This window comes from Cricetulus griseus (genome assembly GCF_003668045.3).
Source record: "Cricetulus griseus strain 17A/GY chromosome 1 unlocalized genomic scaffold, alternate assembly CriGri-PICRH-1.0 chr1_0, whole genome shotgun sequence".
NCBI lineage: Eukaryota > Metazoa > Chordata > Mammalia > Rodentia > Cricetidae > Cricetulus > Cricetulus griseus.
Genome location: NW_023276806.1, coordinates 70,565,591 through 70,580,435, shown reverse-complemented (window position 1 = coordinate 70,580,435; position 14,845 = coordinate 70,565,591). Strand labels below are relative to the sequence as shown.

Here is a 14,845-nt window from a genome sequence, read left to right as displayed (position 1 = left end):
CAACAGGGCTCTACAAGGTAATTCTAAAATATAGTTGCTCCTACTTGGCGATGAAACCCCATTGGCCATCCTTCGTAACCATTCTGAGCAGCCAAGAGGTACCAATGCTGTAAAATGCAAAAGACCAAACTTTTTCCAAGTCTGCTTTTTACAAGAGAAGTGGCTAGCTGACTGACCTGCTCTGAATAACCCTAGCAACCAGAGACCTACCACCCATCAATGTAATCTGTCTTGTTCCCTGTCATGTGGAGTTGGGTCCAGCCAGATTAAATTTAGCCTCTGGAGGCCACTTGAACTCTGGTCAGTGGTACAGACACAGAATACTATAAGTGAGTGAGCTCCATACATCAGCTTTCTGGAAAGGGCACCAGCAGCTGAAGAGAGAGAAGGAAAACGGGAGGACCTGTAGAGGTGAGAGCTGGGCTGCAAAACACACTGTGATTCAGGCAGAAGTCACGGAAGCTGCTCTGAGTCACTTACCACAGCTTCCTCCTTTGACAGCACTATGCCCTTTCACCTGGGTACACACTGCTAACCACAGACCCTGGGCTTCATGGAACAGTGTGGTTTTCAGAGGGCCTTCTCTGGGTTGTGTTTGAACTCTACATCACCCTGGAAGATAGGGAGGCTGCACAGACATCGCTAGTCCTGGTTTTACAACTGTGTTGGTGCTTGCCTGTCCAAAAGCCCTTCACTGTAAAGGCCCTACACAGCTAATACCTGAAGAATTCAGGTGAAAAGAATAGCAAGGCATGGGTATTCTGGAACATTCCCTTGTGATCTCTCGTGGACCCATCTCAAATGTACCAATTCTCCACGACTTATCTGTAGAGTTAACTCACAGCTGATAGGTGAGCCAGTGTTACAAAACAGATGGCAAGGGTGCTTTCCACCAGGAAGAATCCGAATCATTCAGTGAGTGATGGAAGTCTCAGGGTCAAGGTCTCGTTCAGAGACAGCCAGCATCATATAGCAAACTGAGGTGCCATTTGGGGCCCCTGCCATTGAAGAAGACTTGCTGTTTATTTCTAGGATAGCTGCTGACCTTGCTGCAAATATGGGCTGTCTCCTTGTGCTTCGTGATAAAGCTCTACTGGTGACTGTTTCTGTCTGTGTGGGCAATGTTCTACATCACTACTAGTTACATCCTCTTCAGAGCTACCTGGAAACCACTTTCAGGGCAAACACCACGGTATGCATTCTAGTCTCTTTCTTCAGGGTCCCTTTTACTTCATTTTTAATTTGGGTTGAAGTTTTTATTTGGTTGTGCTTGGTTTTGTTTGTTGTTCTTGTCTTATTCCGAGACAAGAATTCACAATGTATGCTAGATAAATGCCTAGAACTCACAATCTTTCTGCTTTAGCCTCTCCCAAAGCTGGAATTAATATTTTATTTTTCCTAATATTTTTGGTGGTAAAAATCAAATGTTTAAGTGGGGAAATGATCTTGAGAATATTTCACAGACCTTCACTACCATGCCTGGCTTCAACTCTTTCTTGTAAACATTAAAAAGTACATTTAATTTCCTTTTGTCTTCAAGTGTCTACAAGTTTCCAATGGTCCTTTAGTCCTTTTTTTACATTTGCAGCAAAACCATCTAGAGACCGACTCTCACACTAATTCCCATACCCTGTGTGATGGTGACTCAGACCTGCTTCTGTGCAGTTCATAACTGCAGACAGACCTCAGTTGGCAGAGGCAGGGGGAAAAGGAAGTGAAACTGCTTGTTTTTAAACTCTAGAGCACTATTTGCATGTTCATTTTTAGCTCAGAATTTTGCTTTATTCTCCCAATGGCTGTGTCACATACTCGTTAAAACAGGGCAAGAACTTACAGTTTATGGTCCAGCCTAACCACATCTAACACATAAGGCTATGGGAAGCATGTAGAGCAAGTGGTGTTGTACTGTCTCAGTCTGGCTGTCATCCTCTTGAGATTTACACAGTTCCGTGGGGTCTTCACAGATCTTTCATGGGAGCTCACATGCGAACAGGCTCACTCTTGCTCCCTTGATTTGTGAGTGGAGTCCTCACCAAGGTACCACTGTGTAGTGTGCAGCAGGCATGAAACAATGGCAAATTTTACCCTGTTGGGGGGGAAAAATCATAGGCCTGAAGGAAACATTTTCATGATCATTTCTCCATTTGTGTGTTTGGTTTTCTCTTGTTAAATACTGAGAAAGACAAAAGAGGAAGTTTTCCTTTTATCTTGGAAAAGAAAAAGTATACAATGAGACACGTTTAATACATATGATGATATATTTGATTTCGCTGCTCTAGAAGAAGACCATGGGTTTAGGCTAGCCTGGGCTACATAGTGAGTTCCGGATGAGCCTAAACTATATAGCAAGACCTTATCTCTAGAAAAAAGAAATCAATTACATGAATGCAGGTTTGCAGATAGTTAGTTAATTCCCCATTGGGAAGACCTTGGGAATAGTGTCAGGAGACAATTTAGACTAACCAGATGGGTGTCTTAGAAAGCCTTTAAAAGGTAGTAAAAAGTGGGCACATGGGTCCTTTTCTCCTGATTACCAAATATTATAAGCTATTTAAGATTTATCAAAGTGCTTTGAGTTCCAGAACCCAAATGTACTTATCCCTTGAATACCATCAGTACAAGAAGTTCTCTTCTAATGAGAACCTTTTGCTTTCCCACTGCATAATGAAGTCCCTTTGTTCAATGCAAGTTCCTAAGCAAGTCACCTCACCCTAGCAGAGACACTTCACTACAGAAATTACCCAAAAGGGCTTTGCTACTCTTCATGGCCCATATATCTCAGATGGCCAGGATATCATTTCATCTGCATCTCATGCCCACAGCAATCTCTTTCGGCTTCTGCCTGCACAAGGCTCCACACATCCCAAGTGCAGCCCCAAAGCCAAGATTTCCATTGTGTTCTAAAGCAGAGCTTCTGAAACATTTTCACCCAATCTTTATGTTCCTCAGATATACAGGTTTATAAAATATGTGTGTGAATCAAACATTTACTGATGATAAATTAGAAAGTTTATTTTAAAACACTTCTTTGGTGTACCTACAATTTTACTCTTTACTAAAGATGGAAACAAATGTACATGCTGAGATGGATGTATTTTCCTAACGTGGCACAATTCAAAACTATTAACTGGATATTTACATGCTGAGGAACGACAGTAGGATAATATTCTCACATGGAGGCTGCACTGAGGTGGTAAGCACAGTTCCTTTTCTGGAGTAAGTTCAAGCAGCCAGGAATCTCTGGGTTCTACTGCTCCAGGAAGTATGTACCCCAGTGAGCAGGGAGATGAGCCTAGGAATAATCTAATACATCTGAAACACTGATGCAGAATGTTGAGAACTTAATGTGTCCAGTCTTTTAAACCGGAATGCATTATATCATATATGCTCCAGGCCAGTGTTAGGAGCCAGCTCCATCATCATCACTTTACAAACAAGGCAGTCATAGGAAGAACTGCCAAGGAAGTTGACCCAGGTCCACAGTGTCTGGCCATGATCAATCCAAAGATGACAGTCTGCAAGGCTCTGCCTCTAACACCATGCTGTGGCTCCTTTGAATCTGCAAGCCACTTGGCACAGAGTGGCATTGCAGTTTAAAATGGTATCAGCTGGGAGCATCTCCTATGCAGGCCCATACTGAAGAGAGACCTTGATATGTGTGGATTCCAAGGAACCTACTCTCTGGTTCTATCTGGGCCTGGGCCAGGAGGACCCTCTTGCCCTTGTTCATGTCCCTAGCATCAACTGTTTTATAACATAAACCTCCACTTCAAACTCGCTGCTCTTGCAATAATGCTAACTGCTCAACACAGGCAGGTCAGAAGAACTGATTACTTGAGTATTTCTCAGCAGAAAGAGCCCGCCACCTTCTCTGACCTTCTTTAGATACACCACAGTCTCAAGACAAAATGCAAGCCAATCTGTGCATCCGTGCAGCTGTCTGTTCCACAAACCCTACAGTTGCCTGCCCTTCCATGGATATAAGTGCACCTGGCCAGGCAGGAGGGATAAGCAGGACTTTGGGCAGAGAGACGAAGTAGGAAAAGGTATCTAAGTGTGTGTGGGGTGTGTGTGTGTGTGTGTGAGAGAGAGAGAGAGAGAGAGAGAGAGAGAGAGAGAGAGAGAGAGAGAGCAGGAGACACAGAAGAAGCAGGGTGGGTAGTATATGACAGAACAAAGATTAATAGAAATGGGCTAATTTAAGTTATAAGAACTAATTAGGAACAAGCCTAAGCTAAGGACAAGATTTCATAATTAATATTAATAATAAATCCACATATCATTATTGGGGAGCTGGCTGGGCAGGGCAGAAAGAGACCCCTTACAGATTATCTATAGTTCACCTGCAAAGAAAGAAAATCACCATTGAAAGCGAGTTTCCAGTGGTGTCCATTGCCATGAAATTTTAGTGTCAGGGAATTCCTTTGGGTATCTTGTGTAACGATATCTCTTTCCACTGGCCGCCCCAGCCCCGCCACCACGATAGGGTCCCCAAACAACATAGTGTCTTATGTTATTTACAATTGTTGACCAATGACTAGGATTTCTCATTTGCTACCTCTGTCCTAAGTATCAACAATAACTATATATATATATATATATATATATATATATATATATATATATAAGACTTACCTTATCAAGGACAATGGTGGCATGAGTCCTCTCTTGCTAGGATCACATGGCGACTCCTCCCTTTACTACATTTCCCAGAATCCTCCTTCTCTCCTAGTCCCCCCTATCTTGCTTCCCTATTGGCCAACAGTGCTTTATTTATCAACCAATAAGACAAACATATACACAGAAGGACCTCCCCCATCAATCTTGTCTCCTAAAATCCTTAGAATTGAGCTGGCCACTGCCAAATCCACTAGCTTATATGACTACTGAGAACTTAAAATATGAAATAAGATGCACCACTCATGTAAAATGCACAATGGATTTCAAAGGCAAGATGATGAGAACAGGGATTTGTGTTGATTACATGTTGATTATGAAGGAACCGGCTTCCCTTTTGGCAGCCATAACAGCCGAACACATGCTTGCCATAAACCTGCCTTGGTCACGTAGAGGTCAGATGCCTGTCTCGTGACAAGGAACCCATCAGAAGTTAGTCACTAGAAAGTCAGATGCCTGTCTCATGACAAGGAGCCAATCGGAAGTTAGCTGGTGGCGCTATGCTTTACGACCCTGGGTGTGCTTTACGGACAAGCGCACGACAATGACGTAGAGAGCATAGCAACCACCCTGGGAGGGCCTATGAGCCATAACAACCAGTTGACCAATCAACACAGGGCAAGCCCTCCAAGCCTGGAGGCACACCAATTGTAAGCCTGTGCGTACCCCTAGACACTCCCCTTACGCTGCCCTATAAGATCTTTTGGGAGACCCAAGGAGCCGTCTTTTCTAGCCGTCCGCCATGTCGGGTGGGTAAAAGACCCGAGCTAACATGGGGTTAGTTCGTTAAACTACAATAAAGCCTCATGCAGTTTGCATCAAGCTTTCGCCTCCATTCTGTGTTTGGGGTGGCCGTCGTCCTGGGCTAAGATTCTGGAAGCCTCAGCTTTCTGAGGGTCTAACAATTACATGTTGATTACATGTTGAAAGGCAAGTTTTTAAAATATACTTGGTTAGATAAATGTCACCTTTTCCTGTTTACTTTTGAATATAGCTGTTAGAAAATTTTAAAATGCGGGCTTGAATTGCTTAATGAGGATGATGTGTTCTGAGAATTGTGTTAGACAGTTCCATCATTGTGTAACACACACAAAGTATTTTAACAAACTATGACAAACTATTATGGGACCATCATTATTTATGAAGCTCATTACTGACAGAAATGTCAGTACACAGTCCCTGACTGTGTGTTCATGGAGGAGAGTGGGTACTTAGAAACTGAAACAAAAATAAAAGGATACCAGAAGAGTAGAATAAACTGGGATAGGTAATCGTGTTCTGTGGTAAGAACTGCTTCTCCAGTAAGAAGGTAGGTTGAGAATTAACAAGGCCATAGACCATGCCTGTGCTGTGGAATGGAGATTTAGGAAGAACCACGCAGATATGGAAAGTAGCTCAAATAAAAATTCCTCAGAATATCCCTCATAGGGAAGTCACTCCAAGTTTCTGGGACTATAACAAAAATTAAAAAGCATAGACTGGCAACCCTCGAGTCATAAAATAAAGAAGGTAAGTGGATGAACAATCAGCCCTGTGTTGCCATAGGCACTTCCTTTTGGGAGTGCAGCAATCCAATTTTATAGGCATTTCATGGGAATTACAGAGAGAGTTCCTAATGTTGCTAGCAGAGCAAAATAGAAAGTAGCTGAGCCAACCCAATACTGCTGGTTTAGACATAGAAAGAAATGGACTGCTTCTCTTTTAGCACACATCTACAATACTCCATTTTTGTGAGTGTAGAAATACTTGCAAGGGTTTTCATGAAACATTTGAGACTAGCATTGTTCCAAAATGATTACTGCTTAGGATTTTCAGATTTTTATCCATGAACTTTCCTACAAGAAGGAATACCAAAAACTTGACCCTCAGATTCAGATGGGACTAGCTTTTCACTACTAATGGTAGTGAACATATTACTAAGATTCTTCTATATGAAATGAGTTCACTTTTAATCAATAAGATGATATATAAATACTGCTCTTCATGTAGAAGGAAGATAGAGTTTATTTCCCCTGTTGTCCTAATTCTTATAAATATATGAGTTAATCCTGAAAGACCATCTGTTTTGGAATTCCAAGTTCATACAACACACACACACACACACACACACACACACACATTTTTTCTGGATATGAAAATCTTTACTATGCCCTCCTTAAATTAATGAGCATAAAGTTGATCAGAAAGCCAGGCATGGTAATGAGCACCTGTAATCCCAGCACTGGGGAGCCTGAGGCAGGAGGATTGAGAGATCTAAGCCAGGCCTAACTCTGGTCACACAGCTCATGTACTAGTCTTGCCTGGTAAGTGTAGCTCTTGCCCCTCACCAGAAAAGGTTTTGTTTTGTTTGTTTTGTTTTGTTTTGTTTTTTGTTTTTGCAGCAGATAGAGACAATTACAGACATCCATAACTGGCCAAAATACAGAGAACAGCTGATTGTAGGATACCCAGCCCAATTCATGTATCTACAATGCATGTATCTACACTGATGCTCAGGAAGATCTGAAAAGAGGGAGCAGAAAGACCAAGAAGCAGAGTCTGCTGTGGGAGCTGCACCCATAAAATCCCAACAATGTCCCTAAACATAGCCTACATGATGGCACCAGTTAGCAGGCCAGTGTGGATGGAAGAAATCTCACAAAGTTCCACGCCTAGATGAAGAACTACAGGCAATCAATGGCTACTGACAGATCAGTCTTCTCCAGGGACCATCCCCTGATAGGTTATGCAATCCCAAGTGACCAACCATAAATTGGTATGAGCAACACTAAATGGACTTGGGTGTGTGTGTGTGTGTGTGTGTGTGTGTGTGTGTGTGTGTAACAATAATAATTAAAGTAAAAAAGATCATGAAAGGGAATTGGGGAGACAGGAGGAATCAACAGATAAAAAGAGTGCAGAATGGAAATTATATTTAAAAAAAAAAAACAGTACTCATGTCTGAAATTCTCAAAAACAGATTTAAGCCAGACAAAGCAAAAACAAAAAACAAAAATGAGTTCTAGGTCGGCTTGGACAGCAGAATGAGCCACTATTTCAAATAAATAAATAAATAAATACATATTTTAAAACTAATCAGATGATGGTTTCCACCTGCAGCCCACACAGCAATTCTCTCCACCTCACTCCCTTCTCAGAATCAGTGAAAGGCCCTCAGGCCCACTGCTGTCATTGGAGACTGTTTCACAGATAAATCACCAAATATGCAAGGGTTAAGATTGATGAATCAAGATTAGGGGTAATTGTATGGTTTGTCTAAGATGTTTCTTTTAAAATATGGGAAGGGACTGTCACAGAGAATCCCAGTATATTTGAAATGTAACTCAACTTGCAGAAAAAAAGCTTTTGTCGCGGTGTGGCAGCTACAGCATGGAGGGAAAGGGCCCAAAGACCTGAGCTTCATTCTTGACTACTAACTGTTGTCTGTCTAGTCTCCATGCTTCCATATTCAAAGAAGGAATGATAACTATTCCAGACACCTTTTCAAGCAAGTCAGAATATTTGCAGACATTCTACAGAACCCAAAGTCTATGGCAGAGATCTTCAGCCTTTGATGAACCTGACAGCTGCCCTCCTGAGGCTTTCTTCCCAACTCCAGCACACATGGACTCAGGAGCATTCTAGAGAGGCCCCGGGCATCAGAACATCAGAAATCTCCCCCAGGTGGTTCTAATCTATGTTTAGGTCTAGGAACTATTACTCTAGTGGCTACTAATGTTAGCTACCCTTAGAATTCAAAAATTTTTGCTACACAGCTCTCATCCCAAGGCCCGTGATTCCATCCCGGGCTTGTGATGTAACTGGGATACAGTGTCATCTGGAGATGGTTTTTATAAGCTGTCTGGGCCTTTCTATGTGCAGCCAAACCTTGAAACTGGTTAAAACAGACTTGTCCAAGCTCTGCATTACAAAGAAGCTTTTCATGACTCAAGTCATCCCTCTTCACTTGTAGTTTCAGTGTCTGAGGCTTCAGTTACTCATAATCTGCAAAGATTCATTCATTAAGTGGAAAATTCTGTCAATAAATAGTAACACTGACTTTCATGCCATTCTCGGTTCAGCAGCCTATGAAATCCTTCACCAATCTGCTCCACCCCACCTGAAACATGAGTTACCTTTTGTCCAGTATTTGTCCTCCCATGTATATGCTGCCCACGTACAAGTCACTTAGTAGCCAACTCAGACAGTAGACTGGCTATCACTGAATCACAATACTTGTTTGTAAGTAACCCAAATTTTCATAAACTTTGTTCCCAAAGCACAGATGTTTACTATACTGTGTTGTTTCACTGTCAATGTTTTTTAACTTCACAGTGTGCTTAATTTGTAAATTAAACTGCATAATGGATACATGTGTATGAATGCATGGAAAAAAACACATCATACATTGGGCTCAATACTATCCTTGGTGGGTTTGGGGCATGTCACCCAAGAACAAAGGGGACTCATCAAGGATTCCTTTGTCCACTGGCACTGAGTGATACAGTTTGGAAAGAGAAATTTATAGTCCTCAGATTTAAAAAGGTTAAACAAAAAAAGTTATTGGAAAAATGTATAGTCAGGCCAACCGATCCGCAATGAGGTGAGTGACCCACTGCTCTTACCCAACTCCCGTCCAAAGCATCATTCACCCAGATCTCCCCGGGCTTGTGCCTGCTTGGAGTAGACATGCCCAGGCAGGGAGGAGCTCCCTGAATCTGGGAACAGGCCACTCTTCCTTCCCTACCGCTGACCGTTCTGCAACGAGGTGAGTGATCCTCTGCTCTTACCCAACTCCCTTCCAAAGCCCCATCCACCCCTATCTCCCTGGGCCTGCTCCTGCTTGGAGTAGACCTGCCCAGGCAGTGAGGAACTCCCTGAGCCTGGAAACACCACACTCTTCCTTCCCGTCCCCCCCCCCACCTGACCCCTATGGAGGCCTAATTCCTTCAGAGTGAGGAGACTACCAGGAGAGGCAAGACCATCCAGAGCTTCGCACATTGAATTCCTGGCTCCCACACACCACTGGGTAACAAGAGGAGATAGAGAGACCCCTCCTGCACTCACTGGAAGAAGATATGGGAAGAAGAAGAATAAGAACTCACTCAACAACAGAAAGACCAATATGACACCACCAGAATCTAGGGACTCCACTCCAGCAAGATCTGAAAAGCCCAACACAGTGCATGAAGAAGAGATGGGCCTCAAAAATTATCTCAGCAAGATGATAGAGACCTTTAAAGAGGAAACAATAAAGTCCCTTAAAGAAATAGAAAAAAAAGCAAGCAAAAAATTACACGAAATGGAGGAAAAGACAAACCAAAAAATTCAAGAAATGAACAAATCTCTTAAAGAATCTAAAGAAACCCAAGAAAAAACAACCAAACAAGTGAAGGAAGCTCTTGAAACAGTTCAAAGCATGAAAGCTGAAATAGACACAATAAAGAAAACACAGAATGAGGCGATGCTGGAAATGGAAAGACTGGATAAACGATCAGGAACTAAAGATGTGAGTATAACTAATAGAATCCAAGAGACAGAAGAGAGAATCTCAGCTATTGAAGACTCGCTAGAGGACATACATTCATCAACCAAAGAAAACCTCAAGTCCAACAAATCCCTAACACAAAATATCCAGGAAATATGGGACACCGTGAAAAGACCAAACCTAAGAATAATAGGTATAGAAGAAGGTGAAGAAACACTGCTCAAAGGTACAGAAAACATATTCAACAAAATCATAGAAGAAAACTTCCCCAACCTACAGAAGGATATGCCTATGAAAGTACAAGAAGCTTACAGGACACCAAACAGACTGGACCACAAAAAGAAATCCCCCCGACACATAATAATCAAAACACCAAATCTACAGAATAAAGAGAAAATATTAAGAGCAGCAAAAGAAAAAGGTCAAGTAACATATAAAGGCAAACCAATCAGAATCATACCCGACTTCTCAATGGAAACTCTGAAAGCCAGAAGGTCTTGGATAGATACCATATAAGCACTTAGAGAGCATGTATGTCATCCCAGACTACTGTACCCGGCAAAACTTTCAATCACTATAGATGGAGAAAATAAGATATTCCATGACAAAAACAGATTTAAACAATACATATCCACAAATCCAGCACTACAGAAGGTTCTGGAAGGAAAACTCCAACCCAACAAACATAACTACACTCTCAAAAACACAGGCAATAGATAATCTAATTTTATCAAACACAAAAAGAAGCAGGAGGGCGAAATCCACACACCATGACACCACCAACAATAAATCCAAAACAAACAAGAACCAACGAACCATGGACATTAATATCCCTAAATGTCAATGGTCTTAACTTACCCATAAAAAGATATAGGCTAACAGAATGGATACGAAGACAGAATCCATCCTTCTGCTGTTTACAAGAAACACACCTCAACTTCAAAGACAGGCGATACCTCAGAGTAAAAGGATGGGAAAAGATTTTCCAATCAAATGGGCTCAAGAAACAAGCTGGTGTAGCAATCCTAATATCTAACAAATTAGACTTTAAACTAAAATCAATCAAAAGAGATGAAGAAGGGCATTTCATACTCATCACAGGAAAAGTCCATCAAGATGAAGTCTCAATCCTGAACATCTATGCCCCAAATATGAAGGCACCCACATTTGTAAAAGAAACATTACTAAAGCTCAAACCACACATAAAACCACACACACTTATAGTAGGAGACTTCAACACCCCCCTTACGCCACTAGACAGGACCACCAGACAGAAACTTAACAAAGAAACAAAGGATCTGAAAGAAGTTATGACCCAACTGGGGTTAATGGATATCTATAGAACATTCCATCCAAACTCAAAAGAATACCTTCTTCTCAGCGCCACATGAAACCTTCTCTAAAATTGACCACATAGTAGGGAGCAAAGCAAACCTCCATAGTTACAAAAGAATTGAAATAATCCCCTCTATCTTATCAGATCACCATGCATTAAAGCTAGAATTCAACAGCAATATGAATGGCAGAAAACCTACATACTCTTGGAAAATGAATAACACCCAATTGCACCATTCCTGGTTGAGGAAGAAATAAAAAAAGAAATTAAAGACTTCCTAGAATTTAATGAGAATGTAGACACAACATACCCAAACTTATGGGACACTCTGAAAGCAGTGCTAAGAGGAAAGTTCATAGCACTAAGTGCCCACATGAAGAAACTGGAGAAAAGTCACATTAGAGAATTGACAGAACAACTGAAAGCATTAGAGCAAAAAGAAGCAAACTCACCAAGGAGGAGTAGACGCCAGGAAATAATCAACCTGAGAGCTGAAATCAATAAAGTAGAAACTAGGAAAACATTACATAGAATCAATGAAACAAAGAGTTGGTTCTTTGAGAAGATCAACAAGATAGACAAACCTCTAGCCAAACTAACCAAAAGGCAGAGAGAGAGCATGCTAATTAACAAAATCAGAAACAAAAAGGGGGATATAACAACCGACACTGAGGAAATCCAGAGAATCTTCAGGTCATACTTTGAAAACGTGTACTCCACAAAATTGGAAAATCTAAAGGAAATGGACAGTTTTCTGGATAAATATCACTTACCAAAATTAAACCAAGATCAGATAAACAGTTTAAATCGACCCATAACCCCTAATGAACTAGAAGCAGTCATCAAAAGCCTCCCAAACAAAAAAAGCCCAGGGCCAGATGGCTTCCCTGCAGAATTCTACCAGAAATTCAAACAAGAGCTGATACCAGTACTCCTCAAACTGTTCTGCATAATAGAAGCAGATGGGATATTGCCAAACTCTTTCTACGAGGCTACAATCACTTTGATACCCAAGCCACACAAAGATATGACTAAGAAAGAGAACTACAGACCGATATCCCTCATGAACATCGATGCTAAAATACTCAATAAAATATTGGCCAACCAAATCCAAGAACATATCAGAAAAATCATCCACCACAGTCAAGTAGGCTTCATCCCAGGGATGCAAGGATGGTTTAACAAATGAAAATCCATCAATGTAATCCACCATATAAACAAACTGAGAAAGAAAAACCACATGATCATCTCACTAGATGCTGAAAAAGCCTTTCACAAAATCCAACATCCCTTCATGATAAAGATCTTGGAGAGAACAGGAATAACAGGAACATATCTAAATGTGATAAACGCAATATACACCAAAACAATAGCCAACATCAAACTAAATGTAGAGAAACTCAAAGCGTTTCCTCTAAAATCAGGAACAAGACAAAGCTGTCCACTCTCTCCATACCTCTTCAATATTGTACTTGAAGTTCTAGCTAGAGCAATAAGACAAGAAAGGGGGATCAAAGAGATACAAATTGGAAAGGAAGAAGTCAAACTTTCACTATTTGCAGACGACATGATAGTCTACATTAGTGACCCGAAAAACTCTACCAGGGAACTCCTACAGCTGATAAACACCTTCAGCAAGATAGCAGGATACAAAATTAACTCAAAAAAATCTGTAGCCCTACTGTATACAGATGATAAACCCAATGAGAAAGAAATCATGGAAACATCACCTTTCACAATATCCACAAGCAACATAAAATATCTGGGGGTAGCACTAACCAAAAAAGTGAAAGACCTGTACAATAAGAAATTTGAGACTTTAAAGAAAGAAATTAAAGAAGATACCAGAAAATGGAAAGATCTCCCATGCTCTTGGATAGGTAGAATTAACATAGTAAAAATGGCAATCCTACCAAAAGCAATCTACAGATTCAATGCAATCCCCATCAAAATCCCAACACAGTTTTTCACAGACATTGAAAGAACAATACTCAACTTTATATGGAAAAATAAAAAAACCCAGGATAGCCAAAACAACTCTTTACAATAAAGGATCTTCTGGAGGCATCACCATCCCTGACTTCAAGCTCTACTATAGAGCCATAGTTCTGAAAACAGCTTGGTATTGGCACAAGAATAGACAGATAGACCAATGGAATCAAATTGAAGACCCAGATATTAACCCACACACCTACGAACACCTTATTTTTGACAAAGGTGCTAAATCTATACAATGGAAAAAAGATAGCATCTTCAACAAATGGTGTTGGCACAATTGGATTCAGACGTGCAGAAAATTGCAGATAGATCCATACCTGTCACCACGCACAAAACTTAAGTGCAAATGGATGAAAGATCTCTCCATAAATCCAGCCACACTGAATCTTCTAGAAGAGAAAGTGGGAATTACCCTTGAACAAATTGGCACAGGAGACCGATTCCTGAACATCACGCCAGTAGCACAGACACTGAGGTCTGCAATTAATAAATGGGACCTCCTGAAACTGAGAAGCTTCTGTAAGGCAAAGGACACAGTCAGTAAGACAAAACAACCACCCACAGAATGGGAAAAGATCTTCACCGATCCCACATCTGACAGAGGGCTGATTTCCAAAATATACAAGGAGCTCAAGAAGCTAGCCACCAAAACACCAAACAATGAAATTAAAAAGTGGGGTGCAGAACTAAACAGAATTTTCAACAGAGGAATCTGAAATGGCTGAAAGACACTTAAGAAAGTGCTCAAAATCCTTGGCCATCAGAGAAATGCAACTCAAAACAACTCTGAGATACCACCTCATACCTGTCAGAATGGCTAAAATCAAAAATATAAATGACAATCTATGCTGGAGAGGATGTGGAGAAAAAGGAACACTCCTCCATTGCTGGTGGGAGTGCGAACTTGTAAGACCACTTTGGAAATCAGTATGGCGGTTGCTCAGAAAAATGGGAATCAATCTACCTCAAGATCCAGCCATTCCTCTCTTGGGTATATACCCAAATAGTGCATGTTCATACAACAAGGACATATGTTCAACCATGTTCATAGCAGCATTGTTTGTAATAGCCAGAACCTGGAAGCAACCTAGATGCCCCTCAACTGAATAAATGATAGAGAAAATGTGGTACATTTATACAATGGAGTACTACTCATCAGATAAAAGCAATGGAATCTTGAAATTCGCAGGCAAATGGATGGAAGTAGAAGAAACCATCCTGAGTGAGGTAACCCAGTCACAAAAAGACAAACATGGTATGTACTCACTGATATATGAATTTTAGACATAGAGCAAAGGTTTACCAGCCTATAATCCTCTTCACCAAAGAAACTAGGAAGCATGAAGGACTCTAAGGGATAAATAGAC

General features: G+C 41.0%; 1 long non-coding RNA gene across 1 annotated transcript; it reads right to left on the bottom strand.

The window, feature by feature from the left end:
• Window positions 1-1,748: 1,748 nt before the first annotated feature.
• On the bottom strand, window positions 1,749-4,730 carry LOC103163843. Its single transcript, XR_003480633.2, has 2 exons — window positions 4,636-4,730; window positions 1,749-2,086 (listed from the first exon to the last, which is right to left on the bottom strand). It is a non-coding gene; the product is annotated as an uncharacterized LOC103163843 (long non-coding RNA).
• Window positions 4,731-14,845: the final 10,115 nt, after the last annotated feature.